Below are 24,207 nucleotides of genomic sequence, written 5' to 3'. Positions count from 1 at the left end.
GGGCATGGCCCCAGGTGCACAATCTGGGGGACGCAAACCAGGTCAGTCCTGAGCCGAGGAAAGAGAGTGGCTGCAGTGTGCTCAGCCGTGGCTTCTCTGTCCCCCCGGTCAAGCCTGGCTGTGGCATGCAAGGAAGCTCCTGCTTCCTCACAGGTGGCCGGCAGCTCCAGCAGAGAGAGGAGAGTGGGTGGCAATGGTGCCGCCCACTCTCATGGACTGGGGCGCACAAGTGCGCCCTTGCGCCGGTGCCGCAGCAGGCTCCGTCTGTGCCCTGCTTGCCCGACTCAGACACTATTTAGATACGCTCCATCACTGCTTCCCTGACTAAATATCTATTTCACGTGGAAAGCCAAAAGCTGCAAAAATCTCAAGGAGATGAAGGCTGCATATCACCTTCACTTGTAGCAAAGAAAGAAGGCAGTTCCAATTCATTTTCTGGCTCCTGCCTTGTCGTTGCAGTGTGGGGACACTGGGATTGTAATGCGCCATAATAATAATATTAATAACACATATAAAAACATAATAAAACATCAAACATTAAAAACCTCCCGATACAGGCCTCCTTCAGATGTCTTCTAAAAGTTTTGTAGTTCTTTATCTCCTTAACATCTGATGGGAGGGCCTTCTACTGCCAAGAAGGCCCTCTGCCTGGTTCCCTGTAATTTCACTTCTCACAGCGAGGGAACTGTGTTATGGCCCACATAAGATTAGGTAGTGGGACAGAAGTGGGTTGGCAACTCCTGGTGTGGAGAGAGTTTGTCCCTTCCCACTCGAACTTGGGTCACCCGTTGACATTGATTGGCAGCAGATTCTGTACAGGCAAAAAAAGGCATAACTAAGTATGGAATTCACTGCCACGGGATGAGATAATGATCAGTAGATCAGAAGAGGATTGATTAGACATTATTTCCTCCCCAGGATCCTCGCACAGCACAATGGGCAAGTGTAGTGGGCTTCATACTGCCAGGAAGTTGCACAGTCACCGATGTGATCAGAAGTGGCACAACAAACAATACAAGAAGTCCCACCTGGGCACTGCTTTGAAAGTCAACCTTTTGGGGGGAGCTTCCCATGCTAAATGAATTGTCCTGGAAAAAGTTGGCATGGACGCTAAGCAGCCAAATTCTGTCATCAGGAAAAATGTCCAAGTTCAGCTGACCAAGAATGGCAAAAAAAATAACAGCATTTGTTCCTGTTGATGGTTGTTTGAATTTCATTGAGGAGAACGATGAAGTTCTGGTTGCTGGCTTTGATTGGAAAGGTTGGTGACATTCCAGGAGTTTGTTTCAAGGCTGTCAAAGTAGCAAATGTTTCTCTGTCAGCCTTGTACAAAGGCAAAAAGGAGAGACCCTGGTCGTAAAGTTATGTTGTTATTAAGATGATCAAGAAAGTTTTCTTCTAAGAAAAGAAAGAGAGAATTAGACATATCCATAGGGGATGGTCTACCAGCAGCTATAACTCACGATGCCAGATTACCGATACCAGTCACTAGGAGACAAAAAGGAGATGTATATGTTGACATGTTTTAATTTCTCTTACTGTAAATTTTAATTATCTTTAAATGCTTTTTATTGTCTTTACCTCTTTCTTATTTATAGTGTTCTTATTTCTTATAAACTGCTTAGAGCTTTTACCAAAATCAAATGGTATATAAAATTTGTTGAACAATTAAAAAAAGAGAGCAAGCAATGGCAATTTATTGCCTTCTTCTCTTGATGAAGGACTTACAGAAGCATCTGGCAGGCCCTGTGAAAAATAGGATTCTAGGCTGGACTACACAGACCTTTTCTTCCAAAATGCCTCCCCTGTGAGGGAGTTTTGTGCCTCAACTCTTGCTTTGTTATAATGCCAGTGCTAATTGTGACCATTTTTCGAATTCGGTTCTGTCTACATTGGGCAAGGTACTAACTATATTACTTTGTGGTTATGCTTTTTAAGGTCAAGGTACAAAGACACAGCTGGAACTTTTGTTGGGTCAAATCTCGACAAATCTTGCCATCAGTTCCCCGTTTCCTAAATATGTTAAAAATAAAATCTCTTAGGTGGAAATAATGAAAATATTTGATATTTTTGTTGTTCTTTTCTTTTCTTTTACTTCCACACAATATCCCTTTTGTGTGATAATTGTTAAACCCTGAAAAACCATATTTAAGTCAATTTCCCTATTAAAAATTAATAGAATAGAGGTCAACAGAGAGACAGAAGGACTCACAAACTATTCAAGGTATCTGAAGAAGTGTGCATGCACACGAAAGCTCATACCAAGAACTAACTTAGTTGGTCTTTAAGGTGCTACTGGAAGGAATTTTTTTATTTTGTTTTTATTCAAGGTTACTCCATCCAGCTAACATTACTATGGCAATAGGTCATCATTTAAATCAGATGATACCAATTTATACAATTGTAGAACCAGGAGAAGAGCTCAATTGACAGCACATTCTAATAGTTTTCAGGAGTAAAAAATTCTTAATTATATTAGTTTATAGCAACTAAGAGATTCTTTTAAGATGTGTGCTATAATATGGAGATTAGGAGCCACAAGGAATTGAAAGGAGCAGGAATGGCTTGTCTAGTGGGGCAAGGTATCTGTTCAGATTTCTGACAATTTATCTCAATGGTCTAATGGTGCGTTTATGAAATGTTGGTCACTTAGAGTTCAAAAAATTACCTCCAAAATTAAGCATTGCAAGTATAAAATAGAAATTTCTATTCTATGTGATCAAGTGCATTTTGGGCATCTAAAAACATTAGAGCTGACTCATTTATTATTTTTATTGCTCTTATTGATTATAGCAAACACCTTCTGGTATTAGCTGACCACCACCACCCCACCCCTAGTCAAGAAAGATAGCCTCATCATAATGGCTATTTTCGTAGTCTCACTAACTATATGGAATTGTAGTGAAAGTGTTATAATCTTGATTGGTACAATACTATAACCGAGTTGGTAAACTGCTAAGTCTCCACTTTCTCTCCCTTCTTTCTCACTTCATTCATATAAATTTTGAAATAACTTTAAGGTTTTTTAAGTGTTTTATCCTGCTCTTTAGCTGAAAAGACTCTCAGATCATTTTACAAAAATCAGTAGCAGGTAAGTCCCTGCTCTCAGCAGAGGTGCCAAGTTCCACCCAACATGTGTGTGTGTGTGTGATGTCACATGTGTCATGACGTGCGTTGTGAGGCCTGGCTCCTCAGGTTTGGGGGTGTTTAGCCCCATTGCAACAGACTGGGGTGGGGGGCTGAGGACACACCAGCCCTATAGAGTTGGTGCCTATGGCTCTCAGGCTTATAACGCAAAAGAGATGACACACAAGGAAAAGGGGAATGGAGAGAGAAAGGAACGAGGAACGCAAGCTCTGCTGGCACCATTTTTAAAGTTGCATTTCTTAGAATGATCCACAAAGACTGAAATTGTTCAGCTATTCTGTTTAAAAGGTTGTTTTGTGCCATGTTTTCATGCCTTTACCAGCACCCCCTCAAGCTTGGAGGATACATCACTCAGGGAGTCAGCGTTGTCCACTCCAGGACCTTCTGTCCTGTCCTGGTTTCAGCTTGAAGAGCCCACAGAGCAAAGACAGTTGTTCACAGTAGCAGCACTGACAGGTTGCAGTCTGGAATCACTCGAGGCTTAACTGAATGATTAGTCTAACCCCAGAATGCTTTGAGAGACCTCTCAAAGAAAGAATATTTGTGACTGCCCAACTCTTGTTGCAGGTTTGCAGGTCCACAGAGAACTTTTTCAGAGCAGTTCCACAGCCACCTCCTTTCAGGAACTGTTTCATCTTGTAGATATATTCACTGTCTCCTGGACCTAGGTGGTCAATCACTCCTGCTTGATGTTGTGAGCCACAAGGGTCAAAGGTCAAGCATATGGGTGATGGGGTACACCTCACATTATACTTTGTCCACAACCATCTGAAAATATTCTCAAAGGGTTCTCACAAACCCCCCTGATTAGCTTCTATCAAGTTCGCCATCTCTGCTTAACACCATCAACCTAAACCTCCAAAGGAAGTGATCTGAGCAAGACAAGGGAGTCAAGGAAACATCCCCTACAACCAGACCTCTGAATCAGCTCACCATGACCATCTTGGGACCTTATGCTCTGCTTATGAGCTTCAAGAGGCACTAGGCAGTGCCACTGGTGGAACACTGGGCTACATGAACCTATAGCAAGGCAAGACACAGCAATCTCTCATCATTAAATTTATTAGTTAAGAAAAACTTATCTTGTCCTTCCACAGTAGTTACTATGCTCAAGCTGACTGACCACAATTTCAAAACAATTCCTCTGCCCATTTGCACTGTGTGTAGTTGATTTTTAATGGTTTTTAATTTCTGGATTGTATTTGTATGACGCAGGTGGCGCTGTGGGTTAAAGCCTCAGCGCCTAGGGCTTGCCGATCGAAAGGTCGGCGGTTCGAATCCCTGCGGCGGGGTGCGCTCCCGCTGCTCGGTCCCAGCGCCTGCCAACCTAGCAGTTCGAAAACACCTCCGGGTGCAAGTAGATAAATAGGGACCGCTTACCAGCGGGAAGGTAAACGGCGTTTCCGTGTGCGGCTCTGGCTCTGGCCAGAGCAGCAATGTCACGCTGGCCACGTGACCCGGAAGTGTCTCCGGACAGCGCTGGCCCCTGGCCTCTTAAGTGAGATGGGCGCACAACCCCAGAGTCTGTCAAGACTGGCCCGTACGGGCAGGGGTACCTTTACCTTTACCTATGTTTAAGTAAGTTTGTGGGTGGCCCAAGGGCTTAGTAAATGGTTGACAGTAACGTAAGAAATAAATAAAAACTACAAATAACTAATAAAAATTAACAATGCAATGAAAGTGAGCCAGATACAGCTGGTAAGCAATTGAAAAGCTATAGGTCAGTGAATTAAAACACTTCAGTCCAAGAGATCCGATTCCTGGCAGAATAAAAATGTCTTTATCAAACAGCAGATGGCAGAGAGAGAGATGTGGCCAAATGAGCTTTCCAAAGGAAGGGGTTCTAGAGTTCATCCTGTAATCATAGTCACCTTATCTACCACTTTCTGTAAGCATTGCATTCAAAGTGGTTCACAGCCAGCCTAGCCAGGCTTTCTGCTGAGATACAGAGTGGAGACCCCCCCCCCAGCAGATTATTTATGTCTTATTATTATTTATTAAATTTAGATACCACCCAAAGACCACAGAGCAGTTTACAACATAAAAATATGAAATAACACACACATAGATACGTTAACACAATGACGCGCAAGTCCTAATGGCATAATGAAAGGGGTGCATAGTTACAAAAACATTTATATATTTTAACAGCTTTGAAAAATAGCACAGCATAAAGATGACTTGTTTTCAAGTTTTTCAAATATTTTCTAATTTGGAATAAAATCTTGTAAAAAAAACCACACACATCTTCACAGTTAATCGCATGAGTTGTGAACCAGGGAGTTCTCAGTTTAGCCATGAACTCAGTAGCTGTATTCCCATTTCATGGTAAGTCATGGCTAATGGTTTACCATGAATGCTCAGACTGCTTCTGCTATGGGGCGGGCTCCGCACTAGCAATAAACAGCAAATGTTGGCTTAGTGTTGCATCTGAATTGAAGGCCATGGTTTGTTTTGCTAAAACAAATCATAGGATCTGAAGCCAAGGTTTGTTTTGGCTTACCAACTATCAGTTTTACTTGTTGTTTCTGATTTTGGAGCCAATGCAAGGTTCTTGTAAAGGCTATTCCAAGTATATGAATACCATGAACAATTAGGGAAAATGCTGTAAAACTCAACACACACTCCTCCCAAAATGTATTCTCATTTGTCTTCTTGCCTTTTTCCTCTCATAATACCGGAATCCCCATTATAGCTCTAACAATCATGCTCTCTCTCAGCTCAACCCATAAAAGCATGAAAAGCAACCTTGACTGGATCATCTTGGCTTGTGCTGTGATTCCCCCCTATTTTCCTGCTAAAATGTTGAGCTCCTTGCTCAGAGAGGTGTAACATGAACCTCCCAGGAGGCCAGACACTTTGCAGTCCAATTAGGTTAGCCTGTTCCCCTTTCAAGCCTGCTGCCTTTGTTTGAAGATCACTTGGCTGTTCACTTGCAATGTGCCATCAGCAGTGCCATCCGTTTCTATGAATACCGAGAGCTGCTTTGCACTGAGTCAGACAGTTGATCCACACAGCCCCATATTTGTCTATCCTGACATTCAGCAGCAGGCCTCTACCTGAGAGTTTTTAAAGGGGTTTGAACTCTGGCTTGAACCTGGCCAGCATCTTTTCTGCTGCTTCCTAAGTGGAACAAATTCCTTCAGCCTGGAGCTCAATTGTCACCTGTATGTTGTTGCAATTTCAAATAGCTGCACCCAAAGAAGACTGCAGCTAATTAGATGGTGAGGCTTCTGATATGTTAAACATTAGTTTGCTCAAATAAGGGTGATCTATTGACTTGTGCTATGCTTTGAAAAATGTACCAATAACCTTGGAGAGCTGCTGCAAGTTGGTGGACTGCAGGTGGTTCTGGCCAGGATGGGCCCGTGCCCTGACTGCCCACAGTGTCTTCACACATTCATCCAAAAATGGTCACAGTGGTTTTACATAGCAGGAGAGCCAGTTGAGCACTCTTCAGACAAAGGGCAGCTGGCTTGAAAGGGGAGTGAGCTAACATAATTGGATTGCAAACTGTCTGGCCTTGTGGGGAGGGATCAGGTGAGATACTACAGTCAGGGTAGCCCCTGGAGGGCTGGGGTGATGCTTTGCACAGAGTCAACAGGTCATTGTGTGACACAAACCAATTATAGATAGCCAATATATTTATCAGAGTCCACAGCTCTGAGAAAGGGAGATACCAGTTTGCCTCTGGAATCACGCCAATAAATTCTGTGGGAATTCAGGTTGCACTTGTTTCTGTGTGCCTGACATGCCATGAAAATCTTGTGGTCAAGTAGTAGGCCGCTGGAACAATGGCCTTTTATAGTGTTCCCACAGAAGGGCCGCAGTTCTGTGGTAGATCCCAGGTTTACTCCTCGGCAACTCCAGGTAGGGAATGTCCTCTGTCTGAAACCCTGGAGAGAGGGAGCCAGCCAGCATAGCAAACACAGAGGCAGATGCTCAGTATATGGCAGCGTCTTCTGTTCCTACAAAGACCCATGTAGAGAAGGCAGCTCCCATACATTCAGCGAACGGGAGTAGCTCCTGCCTTCAAAACAATCCCTGCCAAGGCCTCCATACAAACTGAACTTGGCTGCACAGCCTTGTGCAAGGAGGCCCTCTCGCATGGTCAATGGCATGAATTTGTTCAGGGACATCTAACATCTTGTCAAGAGAGGTCACTTTCAGAAATATCACCTACGCTCACATTCTGCAAAAACCACCTCTAACTCTGGGAAGCATGCAAATAACATTGAGAGGTTTTTCTGGCTTCCTCTGCTACAGAACAGAGTGTTTCCTCTGTTCCACAATCACCTCTGACTGAGCAGGTTTGGGGGAATTTTGAAGTAACCCCCCCCCTTGTTTCTCAGAGGCAAGAGTGGGATGGGTGTGCACACTTACCCCTGCAGGTCAGCTCTAGCCTTTATTTACTACTTATTTCGCATTTAACAAAATCTGCACCCCTTTTATTGGAAATAAAAAACATTGTCAGTGTCCAGCCTAATGCAGCAGCGTGCTGTGTGCAATTTTCTCCTCGTGGCCCCCCCCGGAAGAGGAGCCGCCCCAGGGTAACTCCTCGCTGACTTCTGCGGCTTCTCTCTCATGATTCCCCCCCCCCCCGCCGCCTGCGAATCCGGATCCCCGGCTCAGGAGAGTTCGGTCCGGCTCTTGGCTGCAGCCTAGCACCTGGCAGCCTGCCAGCTGAAGTGTGTGGAAACGACACCGCCAGGGCGGCAGAGATTTTCCTTAATTTCTCTCTTTCCCGAATGCAGACAGGCTGACATTGGCTGGAAAGTGGAGCAGCTCGTCAGGGACAATCAATGAGAATCGATCGAGCTGCTCAGACGAGGCTCAGGGCTGGGGAAATAACGCAGCAACACCAGCAAGCAGTCACACACACGCACATGGAGAGATTTTAATCTAATCTCCTCCTGTTTCAGTCTTTCCCCCGCATCCCTTCCTCTCCTCGCGCTCGGCTTCTTGGAAATAATACTTCAGCCTCCCCCGGACGCGGCGGGAAGCCGCGAAAAGTTCGAGGGGGCGAGGAGGGGGCGCAAAGACGGCCCTCCCCTTCCTTGTTCCGGGCTGCTCTCACAATGGAGAGCTTAAAACACGCGGAAACCCGAGTGGACTTGGCAGCTGTGGCGCACTCACACGTGCACGCTGCCCGCCTCTTCGCTTCCGACGGGCGGGTGCGGAGGGGGCTGGGTTGTACTTTTGGTTCACGTTCTCAAAAGCATGTGCACCGAGAGGCGGCGCGTCCCAGGCCACCACCCGACCCCCAAAGAGCGGCGGGGCGCAGCGTGGGCGCAGCCGGAGTCGCTCTCTGCAGCCGTCGAGGGGCGCCGCCTTCGCGGTCCAGCGCCCCAGTGCGTGCGAAGGAGCTGCTCTCGCTCGCCAGGAAGGTCGGGGAGGGCCGGGCTGGAGAGCTGCTCCCAAGGCGGGCGGGCGGGCGGGCGGAACTCCACCCGACGGGGAAGGAGGTCACCGGGATGGAAAGCAGGAAGGCGGCTGGGAGGCTCGGACTGACGGGCTACTGGAACTGGAGGGGGTGGGGGGACAAGCAGCCCGGGATGCGTTTCCTCAGGAACAAGTGGCGACGCTTCCGGAGGCGATATCGGCCTCCGGCTGCGCTTGGGGCGGCAGCTGCGCTCTCGACGGCTCTGCTCGGCTTTCCTCGCGCCGAAGGAGGCGATGCGCCCAGCAGGGAGGGCGTCGGCGCACCGGGCGAGCAGAAGCTGCCGCTAGCTGAAACGCAGAGAGGGGCTTACTTTCGAGTAACGGTGGTATTAGAGGATAGCCGGGCGCGGGCGGCTTCCTTGAGAGTAAACACCGTGAGGAAGTTCGAGCTACACACTTTGGTTGCAGCTCGTGCTGCGATCCTGAGCGTGCAAACTGGGGAAGAGGCCCCCTTGAATGCGGACGGCTTCGCTTCCGAGGAAATGCCTTGCTCAGCCCTTGGCGCTTTTCTCTTTTGCGCCCGTCGGCTGGCCTGCCCTTTGCAAGAGACGCGATCCTCTCGGGTCGCTTTTGGGCCCCCTAACCCCCCGGAGCCATTCGCGGCGGCGCCGGGGCTGGCGAGGCGCAGGGACGCGCTGTCGGGGCTGCTTCTGGGCCCTTGATTGACAGGGCCGCGCTTGTTGTTGTGGCAGGAGCGGGAAGCCGCCGCTCGCTTGATTAGTGGGGCTCGGCCATAATCCTTGCCTGATTGCTCCTTAATTCTGCGCCTGCTTCGCCGGATGCCTCGCCGCCAGGGCCGCTCAGCTGAGCCGCCTCGCTCACCCATTGCCAGAGAGGAGGCAGGCAGATAAAAGGCGCAAAGGAAAAGGCCGCCTCCGCCTCCCCCGAAGAGGCCCCCGGAGAGGTGGCGTGGAGGTGGCGGCTGCTGCTGCTGCTGCAAACGACGCCAAAAACATTTCCCTCTAAATGCCACGGAAACCACCTCGGCATTCCACACCCAAGGACCGATTATCATGCATTTTAAGTGTAAAAAAAAAAGAGAGAGAAGAGGGAGTGAAAATACAAGCCAGGGAGGTTCTTTGCTTTTAATCCCTTTCTTTTTTCTCCACCCCGCCCCCCAGCACATTTCCGCCTCTGGCTTCCACGGGGCGCAAACAGGTACCAAAGCGGCCGCTGCTGCTTGTCTCCTCGAAAGGGCAAGTGTCAAATCACCTTACATTAAAAAAGGAAAGAAACTGCCTCCGAAGGCTTTGATTTAGAGCGAGTGCTAAACCTCTTTCAGTCTCCATTCAGAGCCACCCCACCTCCCCTTTTCCCTAAGTGCACATTTGCCATTCCCACAAGGAAAAACGCAGCTGTGGGATTTTAAGGGGGGGGGGAGAGACACCCAACCCCAGCCAGTATGGAAAAGGCCAAGCGCCCTTCCCTCACCACAGCTCAAAATTGCAGCTCACTAAGGCTGCTTTTAATTTTTTTAAATTGGGGTGTTTCATGTGACACGTGGTTTGCTGGGGGCACAAGACCAAAAAAGAATAGGGGGAAAAAAATAGGACCCCACACCACATCCCACCAGTTACTTGGATTTAAGTATTTATGCACAACTTCTGGGAGAACTTCCCAACCTCAACATAGCCCCCATTATTTTATTATTTTTATTTATTAATTATTAAATTTGTATACCACGCTATACCCATAGATTTCAGGGCAGTTCACAACAAAAATTACAATATGGAAAAAAAAAAACATAATAAAAACAAAGACAACCCAATAATCGCCCCCCCTCCGCAACACATTTTAAAAGGGCATCGGATGTCAGTCAATCAAAGGCCTGGTTAAAGCGGAACGTTTATTATTATGTACTTGGTGTAGTTTTCCAGGAAACCAGCAAGTACTTAGAATCCTTTTGTTGCATGGAAATCACCATTTCCTGGCACTTTAAACTGCAAGCTGTGGTTGCTGGAGAAGCAGCCGTGCCTTCTGCTCCTGAGGTCCTGGGCCTTTGACTCTTGGGATGAATGCCACCCCCATGTCGGCTCACTTTTGTTTCTGATTCTGAAAGACATGTTTCGCTCACACTATTTTAAGTTTCTTAAAGTGGCAAACCTCTATGAGAAGGGTTATTTATACTATTTCTAGCTCACCTTTCTGCAGAAAAAGTCCAGGGAGAATAAAAACCATGAAAAGTAAAAAAAATAAAACAAGTTCAATTACAAGAAAGTGAAAAACAGCAGAAAGCACTAAAAGCACCCATTGAAAGCAACCGCGCTTTCTGCAGGGTTAAAGACTATTTGAGACCCAAAAGCCTTCATGAAGCTCATTGGGCGACCTTAGGGCTGTCCGTGTTTCTCACAGGGTGGTTGTTGCGAAGTTAATAAGGGGAGGAAAAGAACCATGTGTGCTACTTTGAGCTCCTTGGGGGAAAGGGGGAAGAGAAATGTAATAAATAAAACTAAAGGAAAGCCATCTTTTAGGCACAGCCATCCAAAATGCCATCTCACTGATCCCAACGCCAGACGTGCTTCAGGAGGTGCTGGGGTTTGCAGCAGGGCCTCTGCGGGTGCCTTGGATAAGTTGCTCCAATTGGCCATCTGGCCACATCATTTTTATTGTATTTATTTCATAAAAATTATACACTGCTTGATTGTAAACTGATTTCAGGTTTTTTATGAAGAGATAAAACAATTAAAACCCTTCCTTAAAACATACAAAAGTTAAAATACTAAAACAGATTAAAGTTACCAACTTTGTAAGCATCTGGATAAGCTTGTCGAAACAGGAATGTTTTTAGCAAACACGGAAAAGAGTACAGTGAAGGTGCCGCCTTGATCTCAATAGGTAGGGAGTTCCCAAGTGCAGGTGCTACAGCACTAAACCATTAGTTCTAACAAATGTGGAACAGGTATTACGTGGCCCCTGTAGCCGTGCCAATTCCACTGATCAAAGTAGTTGACTTGACGTGTGGTAAGGTGATCTCGCAGGTTTAACAAAATTTATATACTGCTTGATTGTAAGAAAAATATCTAAGCAGTTTACACATTATGGATCAATTGACATTTCTGGACGCATTTCAGAGGCAGCTAGCCCCACACAGAGCACATGGTAGCAGGCTAGTTTCTGTGACCAGATCTTCCAGTCTTGAGGATCAGAAACAGCTGGCACATCAGTCTAAGCTGAGCAAGGGTACCACTGGTGGTAGCCAAGCCACCAGAGTTAAATTTGTTTGTCCACCCGCCTCAGTGCAGCTGCACCATTATGTTTACAAATCTGCCAATGCTGCAAGGGTTTGGCTGGTGTGATTTTTGAACTATGCATGAGGCTGCTTCCATTGCACCAACGAAACAACTGGCAGTGCAAGCATGCTGACATATTGTCAAGGCTACCAAGATGACAAATGGGATACTCTCTACTGAGAGGCACACAGAGGGAGGGAGAGAATTGGGGGGGGGGGGGCTTGTCCGCACTTCCGATTATTCTGTGCCTAGAAAGCACGGGTCCAAGGGTCCCCTTGCCCTGCTCTGCTCCCAGGGAAACCCACTCTTTAGTGCTAAATCATAGTAAATATCAATCCGGAGAAAACCCAAAATGCTGTTTGCTCCAACTGACTTTTTAATTGAATATTCATCTTGATTTGTTTGTGCCAACCTTGCACGGAGGTTAGACGAGGTCACTATTTATTAAGCACTCGTCTGATTTGTTTACAGAGAGGTTATACAACACTGAGTCAAGCACTGCTTACCCCACATTTCCCACTGCATTCCCCCTTGATTTTTTATTTTGTGGGGAAGCAAGTTTGCTGTGGAAGAACACCAAATCAGCGCTCATTGTGCAAACTGAATTAGCCAGTATGTGATTGAATCCCACCCCAAAGTAGCAGGAATCTGAAAGTGCCCCTAGTCTTTAGGGGGCTGGGGAACAGCTTTTTTCTGAATTGAAACTGGAGCTGTGTTTCACTTACGCTCAAGTATGACCGGTGGTATTCAGAGTAAGCCAATGAAATGAATAAGCATTTTTAAGTAAGGTCCATTAGTTTCAGTGGGTCTACTATTGGTAAAACTCTGCTGAATACCACCCATTCTTTGTTGTTGGTGAAGAACTTCAAAAACAGTGAGCAAACATCTTTTTTGCATCTATAAGAATCCGCGTATTAACATTATCCCCAGGCAACCTGCCCTTCCTTTTGCCCAGGCAGCCAGGGTTGAGGGACAGAATGGGACTTCCAGATTCATTTGTACCTCCCAGCTGTAACACGGACGGCCTCAAGGAATTGTGGTATGACCCTCTTCCTTGCATCTATCACTTCACTGCCTATATATTGGTCGATTTCACACAGGGCCTCTTGTGTGGGGCCTGATGCACCCACTGCAGCGGCTTAGTTTTTCGCACCTTCCACCTCTTGCAGCACACAATTTGGTAACCACCGAACTAAATGTAGCTTACACTTACTGAAAAGAATGCAACATTCACAGGCAAATGGCAGGTCTTTCTGCACAAGGAATGGATATTCGTTCATTACACAGTGGGTTGGGGTATTGACATCTTTCCTCTCGCTCATGAATTGGTTGTGGGATGAGCTAAATGCCTTCTTCCCCTAGCTACCATTTCAGTTGTAAGGAAAACAGTTTCTCACCACTCAAACTGCCAGGTCATCCACAAGCACACTCTCCTCACCCACTGATACATCTGTTCCCACTGTCAGTATTGTGGTTCTGTGAATGCCATCGATGCGTTTTGGTTTGTGCTTGTGACTCTTGCTTGCATAATTTTGAAACTTAAAAACTAAATCTCCCCAGACCATTCAATGGCGACCATTTCCCACTGTCCAGGTGCTGTTTTTTTAATGAAATGAAATAAACATTCAAGTACTACTATCTCCCCATCAACATCACCTGCCATATTGTGAGCCTTTCAAAATATGTTTCTAGTTTGTACATTCTCTTTCTCCAGTAAGAGAAAGCATATACGGTTACACAGTTGTTGTTTTTAATGGGAGGAAAGATGGAACCGGTGATTCTTTCACAGGATAGATACCCACACTCACATTCATTCTTGGGGTTATAGGGCACAAACACAAAATTGTTACTGCTACCCTACATTAGGCCATCACTACTTTAGTGCAAGCAGATCCTATTTATCACTTACTTAAGTAGTATATTTGCTGATCTCCCATGCTCAAAGGCACTTCCATATTGTGACATAATGGTTGGAGTGTTAGACTGTGACCTGGGAGCCCAGGGTTTGAATTGCAACTCGGTTGTGAAGCTCACTGAGTGACCTTGGGCCAATCGCTGCCTTTCAGCCTAAACTCCCTCACAGGATTGTTGTGAGGATGAAATGGGAAGGAGGAGAACACTGAGCTCTTTGTGGGGAAAAGGTGGTATACAAATCAGACAGACAGACAGACAGATTAGATAGATGATAGATAGATGATAGATTAGATAGATAGATAGATGATAGATAGATAGATAGATATAGATGAGAGAGAGAGAGAGAAAGAAAGAAAGAAAGAAAGAAAGAAAGAAAGAAAGAAAGAAAGAAAGAACAGGGCACATGAAGAATTAAGCAGCAACAGCTAGTCTTGATACAGGAGCTGCCAAAGTTTTACACCCCTTTCTTATCTGGAAAAAAGGCCATGCAATGCCTTAGCCAAACTAAATAGAAAAGACAGAGACAGATTCCCACCAAATAAGAATAAGTGAATATAAATTGCTATCAGGAGTGCAAGGCCCAAGGCCCAGTATCTAAACACAAAATGGAGTCCCATGGCATGGAGCATGCATTCAGTATGTGGCTTCATTAAAAAAGTAAAACAAAGGGGGATAATGATGTGGTCACCCCAAAAGTATGCTTAACAAGCTGAAGTGGCCAAATATTGACATTGGACGCATGAGAAAGTTGTCATATTGCTGACTGATTCATAGTGTGTCCCCCCCCCCAAAAAAAAAAATGGTAGTTGCCAAGGAAAGATGTCCTGACTCCCAGTGCTGGGGAAAATGTCTTCCTTCCTCACCTGTGAAACTCCTTTCCTGATGATACACCCGGTGAAAGCAGGCATGCCTGGAGGTCAGGCTCACCTGTCTGTTTAGGGAAAGGTTATGTGTCAGTGGCAGAGCCCACACTCTGCCCCTGGAAGGTTCCGGGTTCAGTCTCTCCCTCCCAGGGCCAGCAGGGCCAGGGGGAACTTCGGCCAGAGGCCTGTGGGCAGACAGGGGTAGACCAGGTGGGCCTACAGTTTGACTTGGTATAAGGCAGCTTTATAATGTCACAGCTGCTGACAGACCATCTTTTTCTATAAAGCTGAAATCTCCTCACTGCTCAAACATGTGGAGCACCCTTGGCAGCAGGAAGGTATTGAAAGAGAAAGGGAAGCCATAAGCAGAAAGAGGGATGAAGGAGGGAACCTGGAGATAAATGGCACTTTTCATCTTTCTCCTTCTCCTCTCCTTCCTCTCTTGAGGGCCTCTCCTTTCTTTCTTTCTTTCTTTCTTTCTCTCCCTCCCTCTTTCAGCCTTGGCTTCTCTTCCCCGATGCACAGAGCACTTGAGTTCAAGTGGAGATTGTTCTAAAGTCAACTTCAAGAGCCACATTTCATTCCTGAGCTTCAGGAAGTGAAGCTGTTAGTAAAGGCAACTTTGCTGAGTCAACAAACAATGAGACTTTGCCAGGTTCAGAAATTGCACAGCTTATCCCCCTCCTGCCTTCCCCTGCTTTTCTACAGATCCCCAGCTGTGGCACTTCTAGTTTCACTTGTAAGTCATTCATTTGTAAGAAATACATTGTTTTCTAACTCATAAACTTCCTTCTTTCTCCATGGCTACTGTCCATTAGATGGATACTTCTTAAGGCACAAGGGTTGAAAAGCTTCAGTTTCTGAACTTCAGGCAACACTTGAAGTGCCAGCTTTGTTTTTCTGACTCTACTTCAAGCTCCACTGTTCTGGCAGCCAAGGAGACACCAGTGTTCTTATGCAAAGGAGAGTTCCTGGGATCCTCACATCACACCAAGCTACAATAGTGATGGTCTACATCAGCCTTTCCCAACCTAGTGCCATCCAGATAGGAGGGAGAGGGTGGCACTGTGGTCTAAACCACCAAGCCTCTTGGACTTGCCGATCAGAAGGTCAGTGGTTCGAATCCGCACGACAGGGTCAGCTCCCATTGCTTTGTCCCAGCTCCTGCCAACCTTATAGTTTGAAAACATACCAGCACGAGTAGATAGATACCGCTGTGGCAGGAAGGTAAACGGTGTTTCTGTGCACTCTGGCTTCCATCATGGTGTTCTGTAGCACCTGAAGCGATTTAGTCATGCCGGCCACATGACCCAGAAAAGCTGTCTATAGACAAACCCTCAGCCTGAAGTGAAATGAGTGCCACACCCCATAGTTGCCTTTGACTGGACAAGGGTCCTTTACCTTTTCCTTGCCATCCAGATATTTTGGACTGCAACTCCCATCATATCTGACTATTGGTCATGTTGGTCATGTTGGCCAGACCAAACTATTAGGTACACCCAGTAGAGTTACATGGTCAGAAGGGAGAGCAACAACCAGTATTCTCACTTTTACCACTTCTGATGCTTTGAATAACAGTTTTCCTGTTCCTGGTAACAGGGGCCTTGGCCTGCTGAATAGTGGGACCATTCTGCCTAAGGCTGTGACAAGACAGAGAAGACTCTTTGCAACAAACCCTGCCCAAGAGAGAAAGAAGCAGAGATGGGGAATCGAAGGCAGCTGTGAGTAACACAGGCAGACGGGGAAGTGGGGAATGGAACCCCTCTCCCCATTTCAAAATGTAATCAGGTACTCCGTAAAAACAACGCTCCTTGGAATAGACTGCACTGAGCTTCCTTCAGTGTGCTTGTGTATACTCCATACATTTAAAGTGCATGGCTTCTCCCCAAAGGATCTTGGGAACTGCAGTTTACCCCTCAGAGAGCTACAGTTCCCAACACCCTTAATATACTACTGGCCTGTCAATTATCAAGCCTGCCCAGCTTCACACTCTTTAAAGCCAGCTTTTCTTCTCCTGCTTTCTTTGCATCTTGGCCCAAGCGTATAACAGCTTCTGTCAGGGGAAGAGATGGTTTCGTCGTTTTAGAGAGCAGTGTTCAGCTCCTGGAAGCACCAGAATGTGTTTTCCCAGTGGAAGGAAACCAGCTCCAATCTCACAGAGACATCAAGAGGGAGAGAGTGGGGGCAAAGCAGGGTGTTCTTCCTTGCTTCAGAAGCCATCGTCTCTTTTGCCCAGGCGAAGGGAGTACAGGCTGACTCCCAAGAGCACAGTGGCACATGTGTGCACCAGCACAACAGGGGCAGCAAGCATAAAGCAGTGGGGGGATGCCAAGAAGAAAGAGGAGGAAGAAGAAAGTGGGAAATTGTTTTGAAATTGCCTTTTCCTATTTCTGGGGGGAAAGAGAAAAGAGAAGTCTGAGAAGCAACTCTTCTCTATGCAGAAGGTGCATGCCATGTAAAAATGGCTTAGTGTGCATTTGTCATGGAGATCACTGACTCCCTCCTTCCAGAAGGAATATGACATGTAAGGGGAATAACAGTCAGACACAAAGGCCTGGTGCAGAGAGGGTCCCTTCACACATAACATTTTGTGGTATGCCTAAAAATGCAGCGGTGTGGATGTGACAAGCACATACTACAGGAGTGAGAAAATGTACAAACAATGGCCAGCCTGGATTTTCTCCCAAGTAATGTATGGAAATGATCATTGTGAGGTAGGTTAGACTGAGAGCCAGTGGCTGACCCAAGGTCACCCTTTGCTGCAGTAGGACTTGAATTAGGATCATCCCATTTCAAGTCTTGACACCGGCCACAACTCTTATATAATGCATAGGAGTAGCGAGAGCAAAAGGATCAGGCACTACTTGCATGTGTTTTGAAGTGTCAAAACACCAAAGGCAAACATGTCAACACACCTTGCTTTTATCCAATGCTAAAAACTCCTGCTTGGAAGCCAAGGATACAGGTCAGTAGGGGAGAAATTCATCTGTTCCTTTCCCGATTCCCATCAGATCCCAGTAGTGACCCACCAGACTCCCCAATGTTGGTACTGTCCCTGCATCCCAGCTGGCCGGCTCAGCTTGCTCTGTGTGCCAGCACCAGACATGGGGCAGAAGACCAGACTGAGGGCTGGGACTGTCTAGGAGGCAGAGTAAGGCAGCCACCTCAGGCACTGAAATTCAAGGAGGTTCTGTCCAGACCCAGGAGAAGTATGGAGGAGCAGCTGTGGCAGCTTCCAGCGAGATCTTACAAGAACCCCACTAAATCAGGGGGGGGCTCTCGTGACATCTCCTAGGGCTTGAGAGATCTCACAGGAACCCAGAAACCACAGCTGCACAACCCCACGAAGTGAGGCTTTGGTGGGGGAGGCAAGGGGGTGCACGGCACATGGTCACAGTGCACGTGCCGGGCAGCACCTTCCCATTTCACCTCAGGTGGCAAAATGGGATGGGCCGCCCCTGACCAGACTGGATGGGCTTTTGGTCTCAACTATGAATGCAAGCTTTGTGTTCTTAATTGCAATCCGGAGAGGTTCCTGGTATGAAAAAGCAAAAACAGCACCTGAAAGTCCGACCTTTGATTCCTGTTTGTTATCCGAGAATCAGAATCAGTTCTGACTCTTTCCCCTCCCCGATGCTTAAAACTATCTGGAGGTGGACCAGCCGAGTAATTGTGAAAGCTGCATTTAGGTTTTAAAAAACCCATATGATAATATGCCTCCATTAGTCACACACAGCCTTTGATTTCTTACCTCCTAATTGTATTTCTCCTTCGCTAATCAGCACACCTGGATCCCTGAGTTTCTCTTCCTCGCTCTGCGCCCCCTGACACCCCACCCCCTCCCTGGTTCCCACACACAGTGACTGCCTTCCTTTTTTTTACACTCCAAACTGACCACACTCTCCTTGTACTCGCACAGCTTGTCAGCATTCTCCGATTTTTTACGTGTTGACCTCAACAACCTCTCTTCATGGAGAATTGCAGCATTCTTCCGGTTTTAAACATATTCCATCTGCAGCCTCCCTACAGAATTCCTAAATCTGATAACCAGGGGGTGTGCTTTTGCTTTGAACAGAGAACGGGTTGACCTTTGCTGGTGGAAAGGAGGCTGCACCAGAGGGGGAGAAATGGCTTCAGTGAGAACCACTGTTGTTTTACAAACCCTGTGCAAAGGCAGGAAGGGTTGCTGCAGCAAAAACACAAGCTTCTTTGCTCTGTCTTCTCCAAGTCTGTCTTGCTATCACAATCTTCTCATGTAGGAAAGTGCCATGACAGAAAGAGAGAGAGAGAGAGAGAGAGAGACTGACTTTGAATTATTTAGTAATGATAGGATGGCTCTAACTGTTCACAGCCACCAGCTTCTCTGGCTCACGTCTGGCGACTCCAGTCTGAAAGGGCAAGCGAGCACTATTTGTCTTTTGAGTGTACTTCAAGTCTGCTCAAATCTCCCAGTGGCCACAGAAAAGGTGCAAATGAATTTGGACATCCAAGATCACGTTCTCAACCAAGCTGATTTGTTCCCCTCTTAAAGCTGAATGTCTCTTCATAGAACATAATTATCTGTCCTGTATTTTAGTACATCTTGGTTCTCTAGTGTACAATTGGACAAACATTAATTCTGAGCAGTTCATTAATTGTTCATTTTAAAAAAAGACTATGTCTATTTCTTTATTTTTATTGTAGCCAGATTCATCTTGTGAAAGGTACATTACAGTCATGCAACAAATGATTTCATGAGTGGGACCTGCAAAAAAAAAATGTTGCAATGTATCCCATCTAAATGGAAGGCTCATGTTCTGGATTCCAGACAGCCATTGTGTCCAAACAAGGCATTTCATTTCCCCTCACCCAGGGTTCCATTTTTCTTTTGCGACAATCACTCTATATCCTGGGGCTACTGAGCCTGCTCATTTGTAAGGCTGACCTCCTTACCTGAGGACTGGGAAGTGGCCAAAGTAACAGCAGTGTTTAAAGCGAGGCCCAGGGGGACATCTGCTCAGCCTAATGTACTTCCTGGGTAAACCAGTAAAAAGCATAGTTAAATATATTATCAAGAACAAGTCTTGCTGAATAAGAATCAGCATGGCTTCTGCAGAGGCAAGCCTTGTCTGACTAATATTTTAGAATGATTTGAGAGCACAGGAACCAAGTTGCACCCAACATGGGGGGGGGGCTGATGTCATGTGCAAAATGCACATGCACATGACATCATGCTCATCACACATTGCATGTGTGACAACTGTCACATCAGGAGATGCCAATCAGTCCTCCTTCTAATATGACAATCGCCCACCAGGCCATGCTGGTCCATGCAGCACCTCCCAACGTTGCATAGCCCGTGGCAACTTCCTGCCAGACCTCTTCTGCCCCCTCAAGATTGGGGGGGGGGGGCTTAGCCCTGTCCCAGCAGACATGGTGGGAGCCATAGGGGCCTCAGCCCCATGGAGTTGGTGTGCCTGCTTGAGAGTGTCAGTATGCATGTAGAGAGGGGTATCCAGTTTCCTCACCAAAAACTCCTGAGTATGCTTAGCAATCATGGGATTGCCTTATGTTATGTACTGAGTTGAACAGGATCCAAAATGCAGCAGTCTGATTGGTCCTAGAACAATAGGATTCCGAATGCAGCAGTCTGATTGGTCCTAGAACAATGCAGCAGTATGACTGGTCCGCAGGAGCCACCCAATCCAGCTCCAGGTGGAAGTGAATCCACAACCTGATTGGCCTACAGGAGAATCCCGGAATTAGCCAATCACGTGCAGCCCATTGTGTAAATAATGTATATAGAGCAGATATTGTGGGGGAACTTCCATTCCTCCTCACCACTATGAGCTGAATAAAGAGCATGAAATCCACTCTCGACTCCGAGTATATTTCACCTTAGCTGGGTGAATTTGGGATTTTAAGTGGCTCAGTTCTGCCACAATTCAATTTCATACCCTCCAATATTTTGTAAGTAAATTCGGGGCTCCCCCCATCTCCATCGCTCTCCCCCTCCCTACCACTGACCCCTTCCTTGCCCACCCAATTGCCCCCTCCTTCCCTTCACTGTCTTTGGCCTCCTGCTCAGTCGCCAAGAGTGGCCTTGGGAAGGTCCCTCCTGGAGCAGCCTCTGGGTAAAACTGGGCATCCTGGATTGGGATTAGAAGCCAGGGTAGCTTCTGTAAATTCGGGATGTCCCAAATTAAATCGGGACAATTGTGGGGTCTGCAATTTGGGTATTCCATTCGGGCCAAAACAGCAAATTCCTTGCCTATCATTTGCAGAGTACCATTCTAAGATGTCCTTTGGGAATCCTCTTCAACCTCTTTTGGCACATTTCCTTTGGAATTGCTGTCTTCTGTTGCTTGAACACTCTGCCATTCCTATGAATAAGTCACTGCTACCATTCTAATAGTACATGATTGCCTCAGAGCTGCTGTTTGTGGGCATGGGCCATCATGTCTTCGTGGTTTCTCACAGGAGAAATAGTACACTCAACACAATCTTTCTTCTTTGCTCTTTTCAGTGGCTTGATCTTGCAGGTACATGCTGAGGAACCGGGGGCACTAGGGCTGGTCCATTTGATTTGGGTGGGGGTGGGCACTCTGAGGCCAACTCCAAAGCAGATGCAAATAACAGGGTGGTTAGGAAACATCTGTGCCTTTTCTGGGGGAAGAAGCTTACCTTTCCCCTTCTTTCTTTTAGAACTCCTTACACCTTTCCCCTTCCTTTTAAACCTTTAAATAGCCAGCATCTTCTTTTTTTAAGTTATAAAAATGAAAATGGTGGAAAAGGAAAAGGGGAAAGGTAAGAAGTTCATCCACCTCCCTGCCCTCCCTCTCTTAGGGGTCAAATTACATCTCCCAAAATGTCACTGAAATGGCCACCTCTAATTTCTCAGTGAGATGGTGAATTGGGAGCAGCTAGTTAGATTCACTCCAAAATGGTGAACTTGTTCTCCTCCTGGTCAGTGGCCAAGTTCTCTCTGACCAGGAATGGTCACAGCTGGTGCACCAGCCATAGGTTGGTGGGAGGTACTTCATGCCACTGACGTCACTTGGGCATCCAAAAACAGGGCTGAATCTGACAGCACCCAAAACAGTGAACTTGATTCCATCAAATATAATCCCATCCAGAACATGATGAACAGGGCCGGCCCAAGACATTCTGGCACCTAAGGCGAACCACAAAATGGCATCCTCCCTGCCAGGGAAGAAGGGGCGAGTGAAGACCTACCTCAGGAACAAGTGAGGAATAAAGATCTATCTCAGGAACAAGAGGTGTAAATCAAATCAGCATTACACAAAGGCGAGAATCAAAGGCTGTCATGGGGGGGCACTCTGCATTGTGGTAAGCAGGGTCAGGGTCCAGGAGACCCCCAGAGAGAGGGCAGCCCCTGCCATTTCCTCCCTAGGGGTGAGAGACCAGCAGTGCTTCCTATTTGCCAAGAGGCTTCAGAAGAGGATGCTGAGGAGGAGGCAGGTGTGTCCTCCAGGGAGCCCACCACAGCCATGGCTGCCACTGTAGAAGCAGACAATGCATTCCTTGGAGGCTGGATCTGCTGCCCCTGTGGATTCCGCCACCTGAGGGGATCGCCTCACCTTGCCTCACGAGTAGGCTGGCCCTGATTATGAACACTTGCTCTCAGATCAGATGAATCACCTACTATCCATATCTCTGTCTTGCCTGAATATAGTTTTGGTTTATTAGTGCTTATCTAGTCTCAGCCATTGTCCTCTCAGCTACTGCAGTGAGTCATAATAATAATAATAATAATAATAATTTATTATTTGTACCCCGCCCATCTGGCTGGGTTTCCCCAGCCACTCTGGGCGGCTTCCAACAAAGATGAAAAATACACTAAAATGTCACATATTAAAAACTTCCCTGAACAGGGCTGCCTTCAGATGTCTTCTGAATGTCAGGTAGTTGTTTATCGCTTTGACATCTGCTGGGAGGGCGTTCCACAGGGCGGGCGCCACTACCGAGAAGGCCCTCTGCCTGGTTCCCTGTAACTTGGCTTCTTGCAGTGAGGGAACCGCCAGAAGGCCCTCGGAGCTGGACCTCAGTGTCCGGGCAGAACGATGGGGGAGGAGACGCTCCTTCAGATATACTGGACCGAGGCCGTCACTGGGAGGATCAAAGGGGTGACATCATGTGCTTCATCTCCAGCTCTTGGGAGGAAGGGCAAAATATACTGCTATTGCTACTACTACTATTATTAATAGAGGACGGGTGGTATACAAATTTAATTAATAATAACAATATCATGCCCATTGGCCTCAGTCTCAAGCCTTGGAATGTAACAACAACAACAGCAACAAAAACAATTTATTTCTACCCCACCCATCCGGCTGGGTTTCCCCAGCCACTCTGGGCAGCTCCCAACAAAATTAAAAGCACAATAAAAGGTCAAACATTTAAAACTTCCCTAAACAGGGCTGCCTTCAGATCTCTTCTAAAAGTAGGATAGTTGTTTATTTCCTTGACATCTAGTGGAAGGGCGTTCCACAGGGCGGGCGCCACTACCGAGAAGGCCCTCTGCCTGGTTCCCTATAACCTCACTTCTCGCAGTTTATTTAATATTATTATTGAGAACAATCAATGGATAACCACAGAATGCCCTTTGATCTCTACAGGCCTTTTCTGTCCAGCCCAGGATTATTTTGATTTTTTATTTTGATTTTTACTCAGCATGTGCTACTTCTTCATAAATTTTACAGATTCATATTTTGGGAACTTTGTCCATATTAAGTTTTTTTAAAATGATATAACCTAAGTTTGTCAAGAAAGAAACCTATTCAGAAATGGGATTTTATTAGCAATTCCTTAAGTTTCAAAAATGTATGATTGACCAAAAAAACAACCACCCCCAAAACCAAACCTAAAACAAAAAATAATCGTTTTGTAGAAAGATCATGTATATTGCTCTTTTCCATGTTTTGATACCAACACTGAAAGCTGAATTTTCTGTGGGAGATAATTAAGGCTTATAATGATCATTGGGTATTTCTAACCATATCAAATATTGTTTCACTGAAGTCATTTAAATGGCTTGATTAAATACCAGTGGCAATGCCACTATTGTAAGCCTTGGTGTCCAACTCATTTTGCTCCATTTGCATTTGAGTTTGAAAATTGACAGAATGAATCAATGGACTATCTAGGCTTAAAGGTAGCTACTCTACACGTCCAGATTGTTGAGGCAATGTCCTGGCTCTCCCGCTTGGGCGCAGTACTTGGACTGGAAAGAATACATATTGTAGGACGTCACCCCAATCTCTGAGTAGTTCGAGATTCCAGGAGTTCCAGGCACGTTTACACAGGGTCCGTGTTTCCTTTTGGGAGTGAGGCACAGCTGAGACTGTGGCAACTTTAAGACATATGGTTTATTTTCACATATATACAACCTGAGCTTACGACCGAGGGGTTCGCAGCATAAACACCCCAAGAAAGTCTTGCTTCCCATAGACACAACTCTGGATTCAAAACAAATATCAGCCATTGTGTTCTGACCCTCTCTCCAACTTGCTTTCCTTCCTGCCCCACTCTAGATTACATCGCACAAATTCAACTCTAAGACTCTACTTCAAACTCTGCCTTTGCCTGCTAATTAACTCTGAGCTGAGGGA

General features: G+C 46.4%; 1 protein-coding gene and 1 pseudogene across 2 annotated transcripts in view; both read left to right on the top strand.

Annotated features, from left to right (window-relative positions):
• The window catches only part of STING1 (stimulator of interferon response cGAMP interactor 1), a 157,802-nt gene that overhangs the window by 41,114 nt on the left and 92,481 nt on the right, over positions 1–24,207 (top strand). The gene's annotated exons all lie outside the window — the stretch shown is intronic.
• On the top strand, positions 914–1,411 carry LOC307220038 (small ribosomal subunit protein uS12 pseudogene; annotated as a pseudogene). The gene has a single exon. The product of its transcript is annotated as a small ribosomal subunit protein uS12 pseudogene (transcript).

The sequence above is a fragment of the Podarcis cretensis genome (genome assembly GCF_951804945.1).
Source record: "Podarcis cretensis genome assembly, chromosome: 7".
In the NCBI taxonomy this organism is placed as follows: Eukaryota; Metazoa; Chordata; class Lepidosauria; order Squamata; family Lacertidae; genus Podarcis; species Podarcis cretensis.
This window is presented reverse-complemented; position numbering and strand designations above follow the sequence as displayed.